The sequence below is a fragment of the Chrysemys picta genome, chromosome 1 (genome assembly GCF_011386835.1).
Source record: "Chrysemys picta bellii isolate R12L10 chromosome 1, ASM1138683v2, whole genome shotgun sequence".
Classification (NCBI taxonomy): Eukaryota; Metazoa; Chordata; order Testudines; family Emydidae; genus Chrysemys; species Chrysemys picta.
Window position 1 is genome coordinate 336180555 of NC_088791.1, and position 8176 is coordinate 336188730.

Below are 8176 nucleotides of genomic sequence, written 5' to 3' on the forward strand. Positions count from 1 at the left end.
TGCTTGACACTTCCATTATAAGCAACTGAAAACAGGGTCTTATAATTTTGCCAAACTTTAACCATCTGGGCTGAAATTTTCCTTTCTGGGCATCTGCCTCAGGTTGAATCTTTTTGGAAAATTTCAGCCAAAATTCTTGTACTGTTTGAGAACAACGTGTCTGTAGCCCGTCATGTGTTCAAAGCACAGCTCCCATTGGCTTCAGTTGTAGCTATGAGTGCTCAGCTCTTCTGATCAGATCCCAGGGTATCACTGCCCTCCCTCCAATATCTGCGAGAAATGAAGCGGGGCAAGTGAGACAGACAGTCACCTACTTCTCTGCACAGCCCTGATTCATTCTCAGAGCACGCTCCATCCCATTCACTGAATAAGGCAGAGGTTCTGAGGAAGAAGTAGTAAGTGATCATGTAGATAAAGACCGTCTGATAACACATATGTACAAAGGGACTGGATTAAGGTTGCACACAAGTAACCTAAATTCTGGCATTTTGCTAACTTCTGAATGATTGACTTTGCAAAGAAGAGTTATTTGGTGGTGATGGTAGTTGCTTTGAGGGGTGGGGTTTGGTAATTTCATAATTATTATTATGTATAGGGTCTGAATCTTCTTGCCTTCCTTACATTGAATTAGCATTCTGAATAATATTGATTCTGAATAATCCTAGCCATACTAGGATTCAGTAACACTAAAGGTAAACACGTATAGGTGACGTTACATTCAGATCAGACTGTTCATGACCATTGCAGGCGTTGTATCCTTGTTTTGCACTGTTCATGTTTTTCACATAACATGTGAATGCATGTTGCTTCGATTAGCTAACAGCAATATGATAAGCCTGCCACCATCTTGCTCTGTCATGGGCTGTTGATTCCCAGTTGCTGGGGACAACCTGATATGTTTTCAAGTTTCAATTCAGTGTCTCTTTTATATTATTTGTACTAGCCACCATGGGAACCATAAAATATGACCTTGGGTATTCTTGAGTCAGCCATATAAATGAGATGCCCAGACCAATGTATCTGAGCTTTTGTGAACATGCTTTGAATGCCAGACCATCCAACAACAATTATGGATTTTGATATTGGGAATCTTGTCCCAGCATTTAATCCTACAAACAGACCAAAGACAGTGCACATGGAACTGATCAAGTTACCTCATATGGCGATGTGTTGTCCCTGGCTCACAATGACATAGAAACATTGTACCCACAATTCCCCAATAGACATTTAGCCTACTGCTTATTTTGACGCTGGTACTGTTCATACACGGATTGACAGAATTCCAAATGCAGAGCTGGCCTTGCCTATGTGATGGGTAACCTCAACATCCATTATGGCATTCTACGACAGCATACACCCTATGTAGCCAAATGTCTCCGTGGACTTGAGGAGTGTTGTTGACCTTAATAATTGGGTAGACATATGCATCCTCTGGCATAGGTTGGTACAGTGCTTCGGTTTTCTTTAGGTTAATTATAAAACCCGAATAATTGGCTGCAAGGCTGTGTAAACAGCACCTTACACTGCAAATAATCCTGTTGACTTCATTGGACCTGCAGTGTGGCAGTGTCTGACTGTGTGAGGAAGGGTATCAAAACTAGAGTATCCTAAATTTTTACTGAGACTAGCAAAGTACACGCCCTCTTCTTTATGGCACTTGGAAATTGTAAAAGCATAAACGCCATCAAGTGAGAGATTTAAAAAATAAGCATTAATAAAGCTGACTATAGAACAATAAAATTAGGTACATTATTTGGGGGGAAACAATATTGATTTTGATTCATGTAGCACCCCCTTACTGTACACCAAAGCGCCAGTGACATGCATCTGTACATCAAAGTGCTACACATTATGCATCCAGCTTCTTATGCTGTTGGAAATAATTTTCTCCCTCTTTCAAGTCCAAATTTTGGTCTCTAATGTAGAGGAAGGATGGGTCTAGTGGAAGAGAGGATGGTCCAGTGCTTAGGGTGCTAGCATGGGACTAAAGAGACCTAGGTTCAATTCCCTGCTCTGCTATAGACATTCTGTGTGACCTTTAGACAAGTTACTTTGTCTTTCCGTGCCTCAGTTTGCCATCTGTATAGTGGGGATAATAGCAGTGCCTTACATCACAGAAGTTAGATGTGATGCTGATGAGGGCTATATAAGTACCTTAGAACTTCTTGTGTTATCTATCTTACTAATGCCACATGTATCTGAAGACAGAATTTGATCCAAATGGTGTGCTGATAAACGACACAATGACATTCAAATAATTAAAGGTATTCTCAGCTAGCCCCATATCTATACAAATGAGTTTATCCCCTTAATAGTCAGAATATTTCCAGGTCTGGTTGCCAAAAGGGGGAAAAAGTTCATTTTGCACTTAATTTAACTAGTCTATTAAAACAATGTTGTACCAAATCCACATAGTGAACAAAGGGAAAGAAAATTCAGTAACTATTTTTTAAATAGGACTATTAACTAGAAATAGCACCTTAATTTCAAATAGCTGCTTTCAACTCCTAAAGTCACATCAATATGAAATACTCCTGCAGAATATATATACACAGCAGGATTGAAGACTTGCTGCATTTTATTATTTATGTTGTTTACCATGATTGCTGTACTATATTTTGAGAGATTTAACTTGATTAGTTATACGTGCCTTCTGTAGGTTGGGGGAGGAGGGAGAGTATATTTTTGGCTATAACTCAAATTAGAGATTACCATGCAGGATCCTGAAGATTTTTGTTAAACATTAGAATACACAGGAAGAAATCTCATAAAAGGATTATCGCAGCTGAGGTTCATTTTCCCCTCCCCCCCTCCCTTTTGATGTTAGACTTGGTATCTTTTTCTCATTATGATCATTACTTTGAAATTTGATTTAAAAAAAAAAAACTAGTAATTTTCCAGAACAAAAGGGATCATATCATATTGCAAAAGCTTTTACTAGGAAATTAAACCTTTGAACTAATTTGAAAGAAACTATTCCCTTAAGGCTGTAAGTCTTAAAGATTATTAAAATTTTAATTTTAAAGATGGCATCCTGTCCAAAAAATGCATAAACACTGTTTAGAACCCTGAATGTCTACTTAAAGAGCATGTTGATGCCTATTTTTTTTTAAATTAATATACATTACATGGCAAATCGGGGTTTCAGCAGAAGCGTGAATCATCTAGCACCATTGTTTCCTGTCATCCGAGAACATGCACATTCTGGAAATCAGCTTTATCTCTGGCCTGTATGTGGCATGGAATTTAAAAGTCAGCACATTTACAATAGGAAAAATACTTCACTGCAGTGTGTGATTCATCTGTAGAGGATGCCATAGAGGTCAGTAGCTTAGTAAAATGGGGATAATGATACTGACCTCCTCTGCAAAGAGCCTTGAGATCTAGTGGTGAAAATGCCACTTAAGAGCTCAATATTATTTAAGAACTTTTGAAAAATCCACCCTTAACTTCTAATTTATGCACACGCTATTCAACAGATAAATTCTCAACAGCCAGCATGCAAACAACCTTAACTCTACCCTTGCATTTCTGTTACTATTTTAGGGACCAGTCCAACATCCAGTGAAGCCTTTAACGTTAATGAGAGATATGTGTGTGTGTGTGTGTGTTTGTGTGTGTGTGTGTGTGTGTGTATTAGGGCTGACAAGCGATTAAAAAAATTAATCGCAATTAATCGCACTGTTAAACAATAATATAATACTATTTATTTAAATATTTTTGGATGTTTTCTACATTTTCAAATATATTGATTTCAGTTACAACACAGAATACAAAGTGTACAGTGCTCACTTTATATTTATTTTTATTACAAGTATTTGCACTGTAAAAAACAAAAGAAATAGTATATTTCAATCCACCTAATACAAGTACTGTAGTGCAATCTCTTTATAATGAAACTTGAATTTACAAATGTAGAATTATGTACAAAAAATAACTGCATTCAAAAATAAAACAATGTAAAACTTTAGAACCTACAAGTCCACTGAGTCCTACTTCAGCCAATCGCTCAGACAAATAAGTTTGGTTACAAGTTGCAGGAGATAATGCTGCCCACATCTTGTCACCTGAAAGTAAGAACAGGCGTTCTCATGGCACGGTTGTAGCTGGAATTGCAAGATATTTATGTGCCAGATTCACTAAAGATTCATATGTCCCTTCATGCTTCAACCACCATTCCAGAGGACATGCGTTCATGGTGATGACGGGTTCTGCTCGATAACGATCCAAAGCAGTGCGGACCGATGCATGTTCATTTTCATCATCTGAGTCAGATACCACGAGCAGAAGGTTGATTTTCTTTTTTGGTGGTTTGGGTTCTGAAGTTTCCGCATCGGAGTCTTGCTCTTTTAAGACATCTGAAAGCGTGCTCCACACCTCGTCCCTCTCAGATTTTGGAAGGCACTTCAGATTCTTAAACCTTGGGGCGAGTGCTGTATCTATTCTTATAAATCTCACATTGGTACCTTCTTTGCATTTTGTCAAATCTGCTGTGAAAGTGTTCTTAAAATGAACATGTGCTGGGTCATCATCCGACACTACTGTAACATGGAATGTATGGCAGAATGCAGGTAAAACAGAACAGGAGACATACAATTCTCCCCCAAGAAGTTCAGTCACAAATTTAATTAACACATTATTTTTTTAATGAGCATCGACAACATGGAAGCATGTCCTCCTGAATGGTGACCGAAGCATGAAGGGGCATATGAATGTTTAGCATATCTGGCATGTAAACATCTTGTAATGCCGGCTACAAAAGTGCCATGTGAACACCTGTTCTCACTTTCAGGTGACTTTGTAAATAAGAAGCAGTCAGCAGCATCGCCCATAAATGTAAACAAACTTGTTTGTCTTAGCAATTGGCTGAACAAAAAGTAGAACTGAGTGGACTTGTAGGCTCTAAAGTTTTACATTGTTTTGTTTTTGAGTGCAGTTATGTAACAAAATAAATCTACATTTGTAAGTTACACTCTCACGATAATGAGATTGCACTACAGCACTACAGGTGAATTGAAAAATACTATTTTTTTTGTTTATCATTTTTACAGTGTAATAAAAAAATATAAAGTGAGCACTGTACTCTTTATATTCTGTGTTGCAATAGAAATCAATATATTTGAAAATGTAGAAAAACATCCAAAAATGTTTAATAAATTTCAGTTGGTATTCTATTGTTTAACAATGCAATTAATCACAATTAATTTTTTAAATCGCAGTTAATTTTTTGAGTTAATCGCGAGTTAACTGTGATTAATCATCAGCCCTAGTGTGTGTGTGTGTGTGTGTGTAAATATATTTATACTCTTTATTTCATGGTTCTCCATAAGAAGAACAATTCCTGTTGTATTACCATTTTCGTATAGTATGTTTGTCTAATGAGGGGCACATTGAATTATTTTGCCCTGTAAGCTGATGTGCTGATATACAGTGGTGATGGGCACTATAAGAAAGTTTAGTTGCACCATGTCTAGACTAGCAGCACTTTATTGGTATAGGAATACAAGTGTGCTATGCCGGCAAAGCGCTCCTAGTGTGGATGCAGATCTACCAACAAAGCTGTGCTTTGTACTGGTATAGTTAAACCACCCATACAAGTGAAACAAGGGCTCTGTGTGTTACAGAGCCTGGGCTGGTATAACTATGCCAGCAGAGCCCCCTAGTGGAGATGCAGTTCTAATACGGGCATAGCTACACTACCGCCCTCAATGACATTAGCAATGCTGACAAAAACACTCTTCTGTCATCATAGTTGCATCTATACAGGGGGGTTGGTTGGCAAAACTTTGTAATGTAGACCAGGCCAAGCTATCCCAGTATAACTCCATCTACACTAGGGACTCCAGCCAGCACAGCTCTGTTGGCCAGGGATCACACCTCTTTTCAACCCTGACTGACATAGCTGTGTCAGCAGAATTGTATAGTGTAGACATAGCCTTTGTCTGAAGTTCTTCAAAGTATTTTTGATGTGTGACTTTTATGTGGGTGTACAAAAGACTGGACTTTTTGACTGTTTTGTCTGAGTAAAAATAAGATATTAAAGCTTGTATATACAGTTCTTAGAGAAAGCTATGGGATGAATAGACCTTCAATTGGACTTTGCAGCTATTTTGAGTGTTCTATTACTAGGGCAGAGTTAAGGCTGTGTGTCTGTCTATTCCCTGAATGAACTGGGTGTTAAGGTTGGAGTCAGAATAATTTATGTAACATTGATGCAGGATTTCCATGAGGTGATAACGCCTCAGTTGTTTTAGTAGCTCTTTTCAGTGGGTTTAGTTCTCTTGCGTTGCACTTCACAAAGCTTTGATTGTAATTTAACAAAGTTTTCATTTTGGAATTTTGCAGCTACTGCCCACAGACCACACAGTTTCGTTTGGGAAACCTCAGAAATAATATTTTTTTCAGCTGAACTATTTTGTGACCATAGCTGTGCAGGATCATTCACTGGCTTCACAGTGATAATTGCTAAGAGCTGTGAAATGTGTGTGGCATGCAAATGTACTGTTACAGTCGATCCAGCTCTTCCAAGTGCCCAATATGCCACTTGAAATGAATTCTCTCATTAACCTTAAGCATGCCAACTTGTCAGAATGTAAAGGCCAACTGCAAAACTCTATGCAAACATTAGACTGACATCATTTCACTTATGTGGCTTTGCCAATTAGTCTGTATAAATAACCCACTCTTGGGAGACTAGAAACTAGAAGAGTGAGAGACAAACTCATGGGCATATTATACAGGGCAAAATAAAAACTTGAGTGGATAAAAGGGGCACCTCTTTCAGTAAGTTGAAATAGTGCATGAGAATAATTTTTTGGGGCGCTTTTTGGCCTCTATTATCAGGAATTCAAAGTATTACAGACATTAATGAATTAAGCCTCAAAATCAAGTCCTTGTAGAATCTACTGTTTGCTGCAGAATTGTTTTCCAGAATGAGGAATGTAAACTTTCATTCAAAAAAGTTTCTAGCTCTTTTAATAGCAGAGAGAACCTTTAAAAAGTGGGCAAAAATATATACCAAATCCAGTATCGTCGTCCTTGACTCTGCAGACAGCCTGAAACAATCAATTTGAGAGGTGTGAATCTCTTTTTTCCAGTACAATGTGCCCAAGAACAAGGGGGCAAGTTTAAAACCATTAATTGGAAACACTTTTTCACAGTGAACAGTTCATCTGTGGAACTCATTGCCACAATATAAGTCAGAAGCCAAGAGCTTTGTGGGATTTTTAAAGGGTTGGATTTCTATATGGCTAAGAAGAACATCAAGTGTTGTGTAAAGTGAACATTACAAAAACAAAATGAGTTTTGGAAGGGATGTAAATCTTCATGCTTTAGGGTATGTCAGCCACTAATTGCTGGGAGTGAGGAGGAAATGTCTCCCGGGGGAGGTTTTCCCAATATTGCTTCCTTCAGGATTTCTTTCACTTTCCTCTGAAGCATCTGGTACTGACCTTGTGAAAGGATACCAGGATACCTGGGGTGCTGATTTGATCCAGTTCTTAGCAATTGGCCTTTCTCCATCTCTTTTTTTAGTTCCTCAAAATTCTTGCAAGACTTTGTTACTTCTACAGACTAACTGGTAAAGGTGGGCATGTGAAAGGAGACCCCTGCTAGTCCCTGGCTGTTAAGAAACACTGATTCTATGATGCATGGTATTCAAATAAGCCCATTTTACCAGGTTGGATTGTAGAGCTGACCTCTCCACATCATTATTCACCATTCCACCAATTTTTCTGTCATCAGCAAATTTTACCAGCAATGACTTTATATTTTTCTTCAGATCCATATGAATTGTTCTGAGATGTCCTCTGCCAATTCCTTTTAATACTCCTGGATGTAAGTCATCTGACTCTGCCAATTTTAAAAATGTTTCCCTTTAGCAGTTGCTATTCAACATCCACCCTAGTTAAAGATGGCATAGAAAGCGTTTCCTTATCGCTGAAAGATTACATCCTCCTTCACTTTGTTATAATTATGGATTAAGGGTGTTACCCTGCTGTTGGATATTATGCTGTTAAGAGGCATTTTCTTCTTGGGGCATGTTCTTGTTTCCTATTCATACATGAGTGTGTGATGGGGGAAAATAAGTGAGTATCTGACTCTGCCACCCTTATTCACAGGGAGTGGTATTTTAGTGAGCAAGGTAAGGTGAGTAGAAGTGGCACAATCAGATTCT